Consider the following 15,075-nt stretch of genomic DNA (forward strand, 5'->3'; position numbering starts at 1 on the left):
AGGCTTCACCCAGCGGGTGCGCCGACACACTCCGCGAGCGCCGAGTCGCGCCGGCTATTTTCGACGACCGCGACTACACGAAAATCAATGTGAGCTCCTCGCCCGCATATTTTTGCATCACGCAAGCACGGATAACCCCGAGCGATGCTCGGGTGCTATCTCCGCATTTTTTATGACAGTAGCATCACTGTTCGCCCCGGCGCCAGCCAGAGTTGGCCCGAGGGCTGGCCGCTTGGCCTGAGACGTTAGTTCCCGCAGACGGCTTAGTACCATGCGCGGTACCAAAGACCCACTCTCATTCACAGACCGCAGAGTGGCTGTCCGACTAGCAAGAGTGAACGCTGGAGGCCACCCACGCGAAAAATGTCCGGGAAGAAAAATGGATCAGGCGATCCGGCCGTTTCCTTTACAAGTATCTACTCGGTTGAATCTGCTCCTAGACTCTGAGTACTGTACACTCCACTTCGCGGCCCACTCTTAGCCCCAGACCGCAGAGCGGCTGTTCGGCAAGCAAGAGCACAAGCCAAAAAGCGGAGGGAACACGAAAAAGATTAAGGGGGCTCGGACGAAACCGAGTCGGCACCCTCCACATAAAACTTGCAATGCTAAAAGCAAACATTTGATATATCTGCATGGACGAACTTTGTCTTTTTTCTTGACAATTTCCATGAACACTCGCCAAAAAACCTCCGCCCAACTTTGCCAAGTTGCCCGGAGGCTTGGGGGCTACTGTCGGAGTAATCGACCACGGGTACCCCGAGGACGGCAAGACGATATTTCAAGACATCCGGGCTAGCAAAGCCCCTCAGTCCGACTGTCCGGCCGCTCCTGCCGGCTCCCCGTCCGACTACTCTGCCCGGCCGGCTGTCGACTGCTGGCTGCCGACTACGCCAACCAGCCGGCTGCCGACTGCACCAACCAGCCGGCTGCCGACTGCAGCCCGAAGCAACATTGACAAGACACTGACGAGACGGCCATACCTTAGACGAGACAACCGTATAGTGACGATATCATCTACAGTGTATCTGTCCCTGGGCACTATTTTATAAAGTGCACCAGGGACAAAGAGGCATGCACATCATGTACCTGGGCATGGTGCCCCATGCCCACTTGCCCCCCACGCCACTACCTAGCTTAGGTAGTAAGCTACCACCATGCCTATATAAAGCACCCATCCATCCATTCACCAAGGAGGCCACACCACATGCACGAGGCCGGCCACAATGGCTCCCTGGGCATTCTCACACACTCCACGCATGCATGCATACTAGCTAGCAAGCAAGCTAGCTAGCGCACACATATCCATTCAGCCTAGCACACACTTGTGCTCATATGCATATACGGGATCAGATGCACCTGGCACTGATCCCAGATACAGCTCCAGGAGCACTTTGTACTGCCCGATGTACACCCGAGGTAGATACACTCAGACATGCAGCAGTAGGAGTATTATCTCTCCGGAGAGCTCCGAAGCTGGGTAAACCACCGCGTGCTACTCACATACCCGCTCCCGGTCCTATCAGCAGTAGTCTTACCCACACACTAAGCCCTTGTGGCATTTGTCGACTCGCAAGCCCCCCGTGAGAATACCATGACAGCAAGTCTAACACATCATTTCCCGCTTGATCCTTAACCTTTTTGGGGATCCACGACCCCTTAGGCTTTCCTTTGAATTTTCCTTGGGTCACAATTGCAGCTTCACCAGGACCTGCTGGTTCGTCTTTGCACTTCTGCTTCCGACTAGAATTTCCTCCTCCGGTCTCGTGGGCGACTGGTTTGTTCTTGCCACTACGTGATGAGGACATCAATACCATTGTTACACCCATAGCCCCTGTTGTTATACATACTGGACCAATTACTAGAGCTCGCGCATGCCAATTGAATTATCAGGTACATTTGTTTCTTGGTAACGATTCTAATGTTCATGAGAATATGATGATGCCTAAATTGGATACATTTTTTTTGCTTACAGATGAAGGGCATAGCTTGGACAAGAAAGATGAACCTTGGAACAAGTTCAAGCATGGAGATGATGGCATGCGCAAGGGGAACACGAACGGAGTTACAAGTGATGATTCCAGGACTTTGAAGCCACCATAAGGAGTGCATGAAGCCTTGGACGAAATATACAAGATGCCACTTCATAAATTTTGTCCAGACGCTATTCTAGGTGCTGCATCACCCTATTTTTGGCCAGGCCCATGTAATGTCGAAATACTTGATTATAGGAAGTTTTTAGAGTCCGTATGTGTGGGGAAACAAGAGTTAGGGTTGGTTTCGGACCCCTCCTCCAAGGGCCACGAAATTCCCCCTCTCTCCTCCATATATACAGCCCTTAGGGCATCGTTTAGACTTTGGGGGTTTTATTTAGATTAAAAGTTCGCCATAGCTGCAACTTCGTGTACTTCATTTGTGTTCAACGACCAGACCAAGACGTCACAGAACCCCACCTTGATCAATAAAGCTTTCCTCTTATATTCGCAATATCCAGATTGCAATCTTAGTTTCTTGCTTGTTCTTCGTTTGCCTGCAGGAAACAGACCTTCGTGGTCAGGTTGATCGTGATCTGGCATGGTCAATAACCTCTCGTAGTTGGTTTAGCGATTGCTAAGGCACGACGTCCTCGCACGTTTGTAGTCGGATCGTCAAAGTCGACTTCCTCCAAAATGATAGCCACCATGCTGGGTCATGGCACTCGGACGGGCAATGTGCTCCAAGGCGCGCTTCAGTCTAGGGCCACAATAATAACAAGTGGTCAAGCTTTGTCAAGGCGGCGGGGATCAGGGAGTATCAGATTTGTTCCTTTGCCTTCGAAATTTCAAGTGCAGTGTCTATAGAGAAATCATTATATGCCATATATCTCATCGAAAGACAGGACACCTCGCCTCTATCAAATGGTATCAGATTTCCAGGTTGCTTAGTGAGATTTTACCGTTTTTTGTAGTTTAGATCGAGTATGTTCTTCATACCTACAGTCCATGAAAAAGCCAAAAAAATCAGGGTTAGTTCATCATATCTGAACCAGTCTGAGCCTTTGCATAGTCTTTTCAGTATTTTGGTTTGCTGAATTTGTGTCTGAGCCTAGCATAGTATTTTCAGTATTTTGGTTTGTTGAATTTGTGGTTGCATTGGCGTGTCTAGTTGCTGGTCTTAGAGTCTAGTTTTTAGAGTTTTGAGTTGTGGTCATAAGTTGTCACGCCGCCGCCGCACCATCATCATCGCCCCTGCCATCTACCACCATCGCTTATCTGCCACCGATCCATCTCCATATACCATCACCAATCCGTATCCATATATCACCACCAATCTGTATCCATATACCACCACTAGTCCATTTCCATATACCACCACCGCTGCCATATCCTACCACCATATATACACCGCCAATCCGACTTCCTTTCATATTAGGTTTGTTTTCGAGATCCATCTAATTTCTGATTTGTGTTTCCTTGCCTGAGTAGGTTTCGAAAAAAATAGAATAGTTTGGGGACCCCCGGGCAGTTTTTAGGCCAAAATTTTCGTAGGCAAAAATATTTTTCCCTATCCTATTTTTAGGCTTTTCTGAGTCTTTTGAGCCATGTGCCATCATAGTGATTTTTTGTCGCACTTTTTCATCATTGCTGCCCTGATTTCCAAAAAAAGTCAAAAAAAAGTCTGTGCCCATCCTGTCAGTTTGACCTGGGAAGTGTTTGAGACACTCACCATTATAGTGATTTTTCGCAAAAAAAGAGCAGCGCAAAAAAAGGAGGAGAGCCAAAAAAACAGAGCAAAAAAAATTCCAGAGTGTGCTTTTCCCTTGTTTACGTGCAGCATTGTGATTTTGTTAGTGTTCTAGGCTCGCCTCTCTAGCACGGTCTAGCCTAGGACCAGCAGTCGTTGAGCGTTTATTCAACTTTGCATCTCTGAATTGATTATTGCTAATCTTTTTGCTACCATATTATAAGCCTTCCTAGCTCCACATACATCTACGTCGTGCGTTTGACTCTCCCTGGTAATCGCTCTATCCAAGCTTCGAGAGTTTTGACTACATCGGTTGTCGATCACCGCCTGCTGCTGGGTAAGAACTGGTAAGAATTTGAGATTTTCTTGACGGATTTGTGACACCCACCACTTTCGGTGTCAAAACCGGCGGATCTCGGGTAGGGGGTCCCGAACTGTGCATCCAAGGCGGATGGTAACAGGAGGCGGGGGACGCAGTGTTTACCCAGGTTTTGGCCCTCTCGATGGAGGTAATACCCTACTTCCTGCTTGATTGATCTTGATGATATGAGTATTACAAGAGTTGATCTACCACGAGATCGGAGAGGCTAAACCCTAGAAGCTAGCCTATGGTATGATTGTTGTTGTCCAACGGACTAAACCCTCCGATTTATATAGACACCGGAAGGGGCTAGGGTTACACAGAGTCTGTTACAAGGGAGGAGATCTACATATCCGAATTGCCAAGCTTGCCTTCCACGCAAAGGAGAGTCCCACCCGGACACGGGACGAAGTCTTCAATCTTGTATCTTCATAGTCCAACAGTCTGGTAAAGGGATATAGTCCGGCTGTCCGCGGACCCCCTAATCCAGGACTCCCTCAATAGCCCCTGAACTAGGCTTTAATGATGATGAGTCCGACGTGCATATTGTTTTCGGCATTGCAAGGCGGGTTGCTCCTCCGAATACTCCATAGAAGATTTTGAACACAAGGATAGTGTCCGGCTCTGCAAAACAAATTCCACATACCACCGTAGAGAGTACAATATTTCCACAAATCTAATCTGCTGACAACTTTTCATAACATGACATCACGCCATGGCCCTGGTATTTATTCAAACCGTTTTTCCCTGCCCACCACTGCACGTGTTGCGAGGCGGTTTTATTGGCACGTCTTGTCAAAGCATAGATCATGTCCCCTTATCACAGGATTCTCATGAATACGGGTGTGGGTAACCCAATCGTGCTCATCAGTGCGACTCCTCGATTTTAGGCAAGTTCCAAATGGCCACGTGGAGGACGCTTGATATTTTCCCTCTTTATAAAGGGGCCAAAGCCTATCCTTTTCTTCTCGGGCTCAATCCCTCCCTTCCCCTGCCCCGAGTTCCAACACCCAAGGCTCAGGCGAAGCGCTTCGGACCTTCAATCATGTCCGGATCCAACCTTCAGGGCCGGTGGATGGCTTACTCTGTCACGGAGGAGGACATCAAGAAGCTAAGGGAGGCCAAGTATCTGATCGCCGAAATCTCGCACAGGCTGCCTGCCCGAGGGCAGGTCATCCCCACTCCCGAACCCAACGAGAGTGTCGTATTTGTTTCCCACTTCCTCCGACGGCTAGGCTTTAGTCTTGATCCCTTTGTTCGAGGGCTCATGTTCTATTACGGGCTCGACTTCCACGATCTAGCTCCAGATTACATCCTTCACATCTCGTCGTTTATCGTCGTATGTGAAGCCTTCCTCCGCATCACCCCACACTTAGGCTTATGGCTCAAGAGTTTCAACGTGAAGCCGAAGATTATCCATGGGAGATAGGAAGAATGCGGAGGTGCCACAATAAGCAAAGGCGTCGATGCCCCATGGCCAAAGGGTTCCTTCCCGGAGATGTCCAACTTATGGCAGCGGGAGTGGTTTTACATCACAGCTCCCTGAAGTACTAAGTGGGTGGCTGCCCCCACCTTCCGTTCAGGCCCCCCACAACAACTGGTGTCATGGGTCAACAAGGGGCTAGACTGGGGGCCGGTTAATGACGTGTCGACATTGCAAAGTCGCATCCGAGATCTCCTCGAGAGGGATGTCAATCTCGTCAAAGTAATGCAAGTTATGCTAGTTCGTCGGGTCCTGCCATGCCAACGTCAATCTCCCCGTATGTGGGAGTTCAACCCGGAAGGACCGCAAACTATTCAGCAGTTCTTCGGCGTGACGCTCGAAGAGATGTATGGATTGTTCTTCGGATCACGACTAAAGTGTCCGGACACCACCGAGGATGCGGGGCTCAAATGTAATCGTCCAGACACCCAGGTAAGAATTTCCTCGACCGAACACGCTGTCTTTTAATTTTCCATAACATAATTCTAAAAATTTTGCTCTTGGCCAGGACTGGATAAGAAAGGCAAAGATGATCAGGTGTTCGGCTCCCCTTCCCGAAGGGTCGCCGGATCCTGTACTAGTTAGGATGCTGGAGTACGCACCTTATCAAGTGCCCACGGGGGAAGATAAAGGGAGAGACGAAAAAGCCGAAAGCGAGCCTCACGCATTACTCATCCAAACCGGGGAAATTAGTACCTCCACGATGGAGGATAATCAGGGAGAAGAATTTGAAATTCCCTCTCCCCAAGGAAGGAAAAGGACCGCTCCTGAAGACATGGAAACAAAAGTTTCCAAACGAGAGAAGAAACCCTTGCCAGGGAGCCCTGACCCGGCGGGCATCCTTACCGCACAGTGCCCGCAAAGGGGTCAGCCCTCCACCGAGCTGTAAGTGAACAAAAGTAGTTTTGGTAAAAATATTCTGCTTTATCTCCGTGGACAATAACCGAGACATATGTCTTGCAGTCCGGATCGTATCCCTTCCCGACAGAGATCGTCTTTGGGGGATCTTCTTCCGGAGATGATGGAGAGCGAAACGCCTCCCTTTGTCTCCCTGCCTCCTGGGGTGGATGACCCTGAAGTGTCATCACGGACGATTTCTCCTGATCCGCCGAGGCTAGAAGGTAACCCTTCGGCCACCCGAAGTCCGGAATATTCGGCTCCTAAGGGGAGCGACAGAAAGAGTACGGGATTGTCCGGTGCGCAACCGGACGTACTGACAGGTCTTTTGGAGCAAGAAGCTATCTCAGAGGAGCATCGTACTTTAATGGGCACGGTGGTTGAGAGGATAACATCTGCCACAAGTGGGTTGCATGAATCTTTTACGAGCCTGCTAAAAGGCTTTGAGGTACGCAAAGTAATATAAAAAAATTTGTTTGATGGTACCGCACACGCTAGGTGTGCTCTATACAGGTAGTAGTCCCCAAGACTCTGGTTGCTGTCCCTAGGCGGCAAATAGAGGATCATAGTCCCAGGTAATGATCGTGCTGCTTTGCAGGCAGCGGATGGTCCGGTGGATGGCCGGACTGCTGAGTTGGCCGGACTGAGCCGGCAACTGGATGCGGCAGATGCTGACATTGCGCTTGTGAACAAGCGGCTTGACGAGGCACATGGTATGTATTTTCGGGTGGTCAACAAGTATTAAGAGGAGCATGATGCTAGTATCTATAATATGTTGTGACTGCAGATGGAGCTGCCGCCGTGGAGACCCTTCGGGCGGAACTTGCCCGAGCCAAGGAACAAGCCAGGAGAAGTGATGCGGCCGCCCTAAAGCCGGCCGAAGACTTATGAGCCGAACAGGCTGCTCATCGCAAGAGCGAGGATGAAATAGCCAAGATGGCTGTTGAGCTGAAAGATGCCGCAGGTCGATATGAGCTTCTTGAAAAGGAAAGCCAAAAGATAGCGGCTGACCTGAAGAGAGCCGTGGAGGCAGCCAAGGAAACCCGTTCTGAAATCAGAGCGGCAAAGGAGGAGCTCCGTCAAGCCGGAGATATCATGGCTGGGAAGCCCTTTTTGTTGCGGATGAAGTTCGTAGATCCGAAGTATGCCCCGCTGGGTCAATTATGGAGTGTTGCATACGCGTATTCGAACTTGGCAATGAGTGCTGCTGATGCGACTGCGTTTTTCGAAGATCAAGAAGATCACGAAGTGGAGAAGTTGTTCTAGTCGAAGTTCGGTGCTCCGACGTGTCCGCTGTTGTTAAATGAGCAAATGGCCGAGTGGGCTGAGCTCCATAGGTTGTCCGGGCTTGCCATGAGGTCTGTCGTGGTCATCTTTGGCTGGAAGGACCAACGGAGAATAGTTATTTTGGTTTAGCGCAATGATTCCTTGGTGTTGTGCAGCATACTGATGTTGTAAAGAGGTCGGCGTGCATAGAGGGTGCGCGGATGGCTCTTGCCCGTGTTAAGACATACTAGGCAGAGATCAATGGCACCGCTATTGCAACCCAGGGTCCGGCCATAGGCCAGGTCTCGGCCGGGCACTATGTAGAAGAAGTCCTAGGAGGCGCTCGTTTAATAGAGGCTCGGTGCTCGAAGAGTATCATGTTCGAGTGACATGTATCCTCATTTGTAAAAATAATATTATTTGAATTATACATGCTGTATTTATTGCCTGAAGGTATTGTGATGCCTCCTGTGCGGCCATTTATGTAAGTATATAACCTGAAAGTTTGCAGTCGTCGGCTTCAGCCCCCACGGACATAATGCGGGGGTGTTCGGAAAGCATGTATTCACACTTGATCCAACATCTTGGTCCATGAAGGAGGTGATAGCGTGGCGAACAAGGCAATCGGACTATATTGCTTTAACACTTTCACTTACCCATAGGAGTTTCACTGTGGGGCTACTATATAGCCCCTGGTACTTCCGCGCTTATCCGAATACGGTGCGTGCACATACATGACCAGAAAACCGGTCCTTCATTAATGCGAAGGAATCGCGAAGATTCCGCTGGGTCCTCGAGTGGTTGATCAGTCTTGCGCTTTATCATGACAGTCAGTTTTCGGCTTTCTCTACTGAGGTGCTCATCCAGATGAACCTGGGCACAATCGCAATAGTTCTCTTGGTGCTACCTTAGCCGATAGAGCGGAACGTAAGGTAGCAAAACACAGGAGCCGGACAAACCCAACATTTGACCAAAGACATGATTCGAAGCTGATGCATATAAGGCTAAACTCGCGATGCCGAACACTCCCTAAGGTGTTCGGACTTTACAACATATATCGAGTTGAGCAAAGCCCTTGATAATGAACCCTAAATTTCCAGGTATGTGCATCAGCCTAACGTGGCGAACATGCCAATAACGTCAGCATCCCTCTCGGTTGTGCTAAGTATCCGGAGGGCGTGAAGCAACAAGAGACAGTGAGAAAGGTTTGAACAAGGTCTTAATCTAAAAATAAACCTTTGAGCGGGGCCCTGCTGCACGTCTGTGCCAGTGTCTCCATTGTGTCGTGTCCTAGAAGGGTGTAGCACGATTGTTATTTGCAAGAGAGAGAAAAACCCAGGTGAAAGTGTACGTGCGGAAAATTTATTATTCTTAATAGACCACTGAAATTCAATCTAAGGAAGGTCAAGCTGAACTGTAGTCCTTTTTACATGCGGTAAGACCCTAGCGCCATCTATGGGGGTATATCCATCGACCCAATCTTGGGTTTATCTAAACTGTTACAGTGAGGGGTGCACCGGACTCGTCTAGCCGTGTCCGCGGTCTTGATGATGGATCATTTATTCTGGTTGGATGGGTCGTTCAGTGTTCGGCCGTGAAAGCCACCATACATTCCTCCGCATGTAAAACGCTCTGAGTTTCCGCTAACTATGATCATGCCACATGGATCGGGCATCTTAAGCTTAAGATAAGCGTAGTGCGGTATTGCATTAAAACGAGTGAAGGTTGTTCTTCCGAGTAGTGTTTGATAGCCGCTTCGGAATGGAGCAATGTCGAAGGTTAATTTTTCTCTTCAGAAGTTGTCGAGGGAACCGAATACAACCTCTAGTACTAGAGAGCCCATGCAGCGGGCCTCTAGGCCTGGTACTACTCCTTGAAAGGTAGTATTGCTTTGGCTGATTCTTGTTGGGTCTATCCCATTTTGCGGACCGTGTCTTGATATATCAGATTAAGACTACTGCCGCCGTCCATAAGTACTCGGGTGAGATGGTATCCATCAATTATTGGTTCTAGTACCAAGGTAGCTGATCCTTCATGCCGGATACTAGTCCGGTGATCCCTGTGATCAAAAGTGATTGGGCAGGCCGACCAAGGGTTGAACTTGGGAGTAACGGGCTCGACGGCGCGTACGTCTCGGAGTGCGCATCTGCTCCTCCTCTTTGTTACGTGAATCGTGTTCACTGTTTTGACTTCTGGTGGGAATTTTTTCTGCCCCCTACTATTTTGTTAGTGAGGCTCATCCTCGTCTTCACTTGGTGTCTCCCTCCCCTTGTGTTCGGCGTTTAGCTTGCCATCTTGCTTGAAGACCCATCATTCTCTGTTGGTGTGATTTGCAGGTTTATCGGAGGTGCCGTGAATCTGACATAGTCTGTCCAGAATCTTGTTTAGGCTGGAGGGTCCATCTCTGCTGCCTTTGAATGGATTTTTCCGTTGACCAGGTTGAGAGCCCCTGAATCCGGCATTTACCGCCATGTTGTTTGGGATGTCTTCGTTTCTTCGATGCTTGCTTTTATTGCGTCGTGGTTTTCCATTGCCATCCCTGACTTCGGATGTGCTTGGGTCGCTGGTGCCGTTGTGGGCCAGCCAACTATCCTCGCCCTCGCAAACACGGGTCATAAGGCTTGTTAGGGCTGCCATTGTCCTTGGTTTTTCTTGGCCGAGGTGTCTGACAAGCCATTCGTCCCAGACACTATGTTTGAAAGCCGCAAGAGCTTCGACGTCCGGCCAATCGACAATTTGATTCTTCTTAGTGAGGAATCTGTTCCAAAGCTTTCGGGCTGACTCTTCGGGCTGTTGAATTATATGACTTAAATCGTCTGCATTCGGAGGTCGGACATAAGTCCCTTGAAAATTGGCCCTAAAAGCATCCTCAAGCTCTTCCCAACATCCAATTGAGTTTTCGGGGAGGCTCTTTAACTAGTGTCGAGCTGCTCCTTTCAGCTTGAGGGGCAAGTATTTGATGGCGTGGAGATCATCTCCGCGAGCCATGTGGATATGGAGGATAATGTCCTTGATCCAGACCCCAGGGTCTGTCATTCCGTCATATGCCACTATGTTCACAGGTTTGAATCCCTCGGGAAATTCGTGATCCAGCACCTTGTTGGTGAAGCATAGGGGTGCGCGGCACCCCTGTATTTGGGTGTGTCTGATGGTTGTGGTGTTCGGTTTTGATTCCGAACTGTTATTTTGTCAGTATAGTTACTTGGGCGGCGATGATTCTATGCCGGAACGCGCTTGCTAGATCCATAAATGGACCTGGTCAAACGGGCTTTTTTGTGTAAGTCCTCACGTAAGTCGTGTGCTGACTTGTGTACGTCATCGTTAGCCGCCCTGTCGCGACCACGGGGTGGCCAGTCCGGTTGATCGGCTGTTTTATTTTTCGGTTGAGTGGGATCTAAGGCCTCATCATCGAATTCAGGCAACAGCTTGTGCATTGGATAGATTTTCGTGTGGCGATTACCGCCGTACTTTTCTTCCTTGTCAAGCACTATATTCCATCTGCTGTTGAGCGTATTCTGCGCGGTCTTAATCCTTTGCTTCTTCTTCTTCAGGCTCCGCGCGGTTTCAATGAGCCTTTTATGAAGGTTCTCTTGTTCCAAGTGTCTTTCAGGGATGATGTGTGCATCATCGTCCGGACTATTCATGTCTCCGGAGACAGGTTGATGAGTTTTACCCTCGGGGTTGTCATGACCGGACAGCGGCTCCGTACTATGTTCGCCATCCGCTGGTTCACCCTGCTCCACCGCTGGGTTCATGTGGTTGTTGTCTCTTTTGGGTCGACCGGGGTGTTACTCTTTCTTGCACTGTTATCGCTGTTTTTGCCGAGGCGGGATTTGGAGCGGCGCTTATGCCGTCGCTTTGGTTGCTTCTTAATGGAATTGTCCTTCGTTGCTTCCTCCCGTTCCACGTCATCATTTTCTTTGGGTGTATCCACCATGTATATATCATGCGATGAAGTGGCAGTCCAGCGCCCTACGGGCGGTGGTTCCTATTTGTCTCTCGCATCGTCGTCCATACGTTGGTGTCTTCGGAGTCAAAATCGAGCATGTCGGTTAAGTCGTCGACAGTGGCTACTAAGTGGGTGGTGGGTGGGGAACGAATTTCTTCGCCGTCCGCTTCCCACTCGAGCCGGACATAGTTCGGCCATGGGTCTCCTGACAAGGAGAGAGACCGTAATGAGTTTAGCACGTCGCCTAGGGGTGAGTGTTGAAAGATATGCGCGGAGGTGAACTTCATGATCGGTGCCCAATCAGATTGGATGGGCACGGACGCAAGCGGTTCGGAGTCTGTGGCTGGGGACGAATTCGGGTGTCCAGCAACACAGGTCTCATAGGAGGTGAAGTTAACATTCGACTCTATCACCGCTGAGTGTGCGGCCTCCATGGCGGGGTCCATCCACCTGTCCTCGGACGGCGCGATCTGTTCCGGATTGAGGGCCGGAGTAGTTACAGGTGTGATCTCCCGAACACTGTCCGACGGTAGAGCTAAATCATGCTCATCGTGACTATGCGGTGCACCAGACATGGGTTCAAATCCGTTGAAGATCAAGTCTCTGCTGATGTCGACAGTATAGTTCAAGCTTCCAAACCTAACCTGATAGCCAGGGGCGTAGCTCTCGATATGCTCCAGATGGCCAAGCGAGTTGGCCCGCAGTACAAAGCCGCCGAATATGAAGATCTGTCCGGGGAGGAAAACATCACCCTGGATCGCATCGTTGCTGATGATCGAAGGAGCCATCGAGCCTTGATTGTGATGGCACAGTGGAACTCTTAATGAAAGCACCAATGTCGGTGTCAAAACCGGCGGATCTTGGGTAGGGGGTCCCGAACTGTGCGTCGAAGGCGAATGGTAACAGCAGGTGGGGGACACAGTGTTTACCCAGGTTCGGGCCCTCTCGATGGAGGTAATACCCTACTTCCTTCTTGACTGATCTTGATGATATGAGTATTACAAGAGTTGATCTACCACGAGATCGGGGAGGCTAAACCCTAGAAGCTAGCCTATGGTATATTGTTGTTGTCCTATGGACTAAACCCTCTGGTTTATATAGATACCAGAAGGGGATAGGGTTACACAGAGTCGGTTACAAGGGAGGAGATCTACATATCCTAATTGCCAAGCTTGCCTTCCACGCAAAGGAGAGTCCCACCTGGACACGGGACGAAGTCTTCAATCTTGTATCTTCATAGTCCAATAGTCCGGCCAAGGGATATAGTCCGGCTGTCCGAGGACCCCCTAATCCAAGACTCCCTCAACCACCACCACTTGTTCATAGTCTGTAGGATCATATTATTGTGTGTTTCTATTGCTTCTAACCATGGCAGGATCACAAACCGACGAGATTGACTGGGAGAACTTGACGGAGAAGGAGCTTCATTATAAATTTCAGCAAATGATGAGTGGACAGGTGCAAGATGTGCTAAACAGATTTTAAGAGGCCATGGAGAAGACGTTCGAAACGAAGCTCGATAACAAGTTTACTGAATTTCTTTCGCGTTTTCCACCACCACCGCCGGCTGCACCTGTCGCACCTCTACAACAACAACAACAACGTTAGCTTCCAAATCAAGTGGGACGAGCACAGCGCATGCCCATTGACCCTGTGGCAAAATTCTGGTGCCGCTGTTGATGCTTATGTAGCTCCTGCTGCTACTGCAGAGGTGGAGGAACATTACGAGGATGAGGTTGATCAAAATCAGAACTACGTGCAACCACCAGCACCACCACCACCAGGTCGTCCTCAGGTATATCATCGCAATGGTAGGGCTGCACCACCACCTGAGGTACAAGATCATGACCTTTTTCCTAAACTGAAATTGAATATTCCACAATTTGAGGGTAGATATGTTCCTGATATATATCTTACTTGGGAGTTAGAAACTGAACAACGTTTTACATGTTGACAATATCCTGAGGAGAGACGTGTTCCTGCTGCTGTTTGTGCTTTCACTAGTTTTGCATGTGTTTGGTGCTCTAAACATTGTAGATTATATCCTATTCCAGCTACTTGGGCTGCATTGAAAACTGCTATACGTACTAGTTGGGTTCCACCATATTATCAACGTGAATTACTTCAAAAATTGCAATGCTTAAGACAAGGAAAAAATTATGTAGAAAAATATTATCAGGAATTACAATTTGGCATGATTAGATGTGGTATTGTTAAGGAGAATGAGGCTATGCTTTCACATTTTATGGGTGGATTAAATAGAGAGATTCAGACCATTCTAGAGTATAAGGAGTATAATAATATCACTCGTTTATTCCATCTTGCTTGTAAAGCTAAACATGAAGTGCGTGATCGACAGGCATTGGCGCGGACTAACTTTTCAGCAGGTGACCTTCATCATGGACACCACATGTATCCTCTACTTCCGCACATTCTACTGCACCGACACCTCCATCAGCTGTTACCTCCAGCCGTGATACAAGGAAGCACGCACAACCACCATTATCTGCCAAGAGCACACCTATCGGGCCTGCATAGAGTTCTTCTTCTTCCATGGCATCAACAGGGTACACAAGTGATATTATTTGCCGTCGTTGTGACGGAAGAGGACATTTGGCGAGCGAATGCAAATCTCAGCGTGGGATGATTGCTACTGAGGATGGTGGGTATGAGTCCGCTAGTGACTATGATGAGGAGAATTTGGCTCTTATTACACGTGAAGAACACGGTGGAGATGATTATGATCATGAGACGCAATACATGGCCCCCAAAGATACTGACAGGTATGAATGTTTAGTTGGTCAACATGTTTTGAGTGTGCAGGTCACACAAGTTGAGCAAAATCAGAGGCATAATTTGTTCCATACAAAGGGAGTTGTGAAGGAATGTTCTGTTTGCATCATCATAGATGGAGGGAGCTGCAACAACTTGGCTGGCATGGAGATGGTGGAGAAGCTGTCTCTCACCACAAGACCACATCCACATCCTTACTACATCCAATGGTTCAACAACAACGGCAAAGGTTAAGGTAACACATATTGTTCGTGTGCATTTTAGTATCTCTACATATGCCGATTATGTTGATTGTGATTTGGTATCCATGCAAGCATGTTCCTTATTACTTGGTAGACCATGGCAATTTGATAAAAATTCTGTACACCATGGTAGAAATAATCAGTATACTCTTGTTAATAAGGATAGCCATATTACTTTGCTTCCTATGACTCCTGAATCCATTTTGAAAGATGATATTAATAGAGCTAATAAAGCAAAACATGAGAAAAATAAGAGTGAAAATCAGATTGTGGCAAAAGAAGTTGAGCAACAAATGAAACCCAATAATAAAACATCTAGTGTTGCTTCTAAAATTAAATTGAAAAGTGCATGTTTACTTGCCAC

The sequence above is a fragment of the Triticum dicoccoides genome, chromosome 1A (genome assembly GCF_002162155.2).
Source record: "Triticum dicoccoides isolate Atlit2015 ecotype Zavitan chromosome 1A, WEW_v2.0, whole genome shotgun sequence".
Lineage (NCBI taxonomy): Eukaryota > Viridiplantae > Streptophyta > Magnoliopsida > Poales > Poaceae > Triticum > Triticum dicoccoides.